Source organism: Limulus polyphemus, unplaced genomic scaffold (assembly GCF_000517525.1).
Source record: "Limulus polyphemus unplaced genomic scaffold, Limulus_polyphemus-2.1.2 Scaffold615, whole genome shotgun sequence".
NCBI classification, from domain to species: domain Eukaryota; kingdom Metazoa; phylum Arthropoda; class Merostomata; order Xiphosura; family Limulidae; genus Limulus; species Limulus polyphemus.
Genome location: NW_013666225.1, coordinates 466,293 through 468,329, shown reverse-complemented (window position 1 = coordinate 468,329; position 2,037 = coordinate 466,293).

Here is a 2,037-nt window from a genome sequence, read left to right as displayed (position 1 = left end):
CATAAGTGTCGTAATCTTGTTTGTAATCAAATAGTACATGGCATCGGGATGCATATAACCTATATCGTGAAGTTTAAAGTTAGTTTGGCCATTGGACAGTTATATCGTGCTGCCATCTGTAGTGAATTATATGTAGCTATTGCTTATGTAAACCCGTGCACAAACACACTTGCAGACAGGTACCAATATGATGTGAACAATCAAAATGTTGCTTCATTTTTTTTATATTTTTGAATAACTTTGATCTGAGGTAAGTACTTTAAATTTTTTTATAATTTGAAAGTAGATATTTCAAGGAATTTCTCTTTGTTGATTTCAAACAATGAGGAATTATAAAATCAAATATGCCCATAAAAGAAACAGCTCAAGTTTACTATTCTTTTATTATTTTGGACTACTTTAGAATGTGTGGCTTATAATAAAATGTCCCCCAGGCTTCCCGTCAGGCCTTCTTATCCCATACTATTGATAGATATTCCTGCCATAGGCTTTTCTCGCAATGTATGTCAATGTATTACATTAGTGTTCTTTTGTGCCACTATCGTAGAGAATGCGCATTTTGAATAAGGCGAACAGTTCTGATGAGAGTAATTAATTAATGATTTAAGTGATTTAAATGCAGTTGGTAAATTTAGCAATTATTTTAAATTACATTTTTTATGAGTTATATAGGGGTCCTTTTTATCCAACCTTATTTGTAAAATGGCTTCCCACCATAAGAAGTACATGTTTTTCAATATCTAAAACAAAAACTATCTTTGCTGTAGCTAAAACTTACATTTATAATGAAATAGAGCACATTTTAAAACTTTTTATTTTTTCATAACATTCATCTCAATTGGTGGAAACCTAACTGAGAGAAACAGTCGCTCATTTCTGAAAACATTTACATTTTATCAAAAGTATAAAAAAAGTCCACTCCTTGTTGACTAAGTGGTAATTTTGAAAACTTATAAAGCTAAAAATTGGGTGCTGAATAACTACTGATACCCAAGGACAGAACCCACTGTGTAGCTTTGTACTTAATAACAAACACAAAACCAAAAAGTCACAAAGTTCTTGTGACTACTGCGAGAAGGTACCTGAAGTTAAAGAGACAAACATTTACCTGCATGTACAGAAACGTATTTGTATATTCAATGGAATGCAGGTTATATAGAAAACTAATGAGAAGGTAGAGAGAGAGAGAGAGAGAAAAGGGAGAGAATATCTGAGAGGAGTGTTAACATTTCTTTTGTTCCATCATACAATAGCTGTGATTTCTGACATAACATCAGTACACTTGTTCTTTAATTTTCGAAACTTTAGTGCCGTGGATTGCTAATTAGTCATCATGGGGAAGCTAACATCTGTGGGTGCTGATTTCTCCTTAGTTGATTTCCATATATCACATTAAGACATCATTGTTTAGTACTACTTAGTATTCTGTTTTCATTTATTGTCACCTTGTGTACGTAAGGTCGTTATAGCGATAACTACAAATTAACGACCACTTCTGTATGCATAAGGTGTGAGGGAAGCGGCGAGTAAAGTCGTCCCCTTGGATAGTAATTGGCACAAGTGCTATCTCATATTATCTATAATCTGGGTTGTAATGTATAATAATAAAATAGCCTGTCTGTGTATTTGACCGCCATAGCTCCAAGAGAAAACAACCTAGAGACTTGAAACTTTTCACGCATATTAAGGGTATTCCAAAGGTGTGCACCTTAGTATTATTTTTTTAGATTTGACCCAATAAGTTTTTGGCCAATTTATTGCCCTATAGCTCTTAAGCCCCATAATTCTGCTTCCTGAAGATCTATAGAAAAAAAAAAATTTTTTTCTAATTATCATTTACTGAATGAACAATATGTGGAGGTTTTATGTCAAACACTCTTTTTAAACACAAACATGGGAAGAAAAATACAAACCTTAGAATTAAAAGAAACGTTGAATTGAATTAAGTTTGGGAAACGGCAGCAAAAAATGGGAAGAAAAATATGAATCAGAGAATATGGCAGAATTCGGAGAATGAAAATAATTCAAATAAAAACA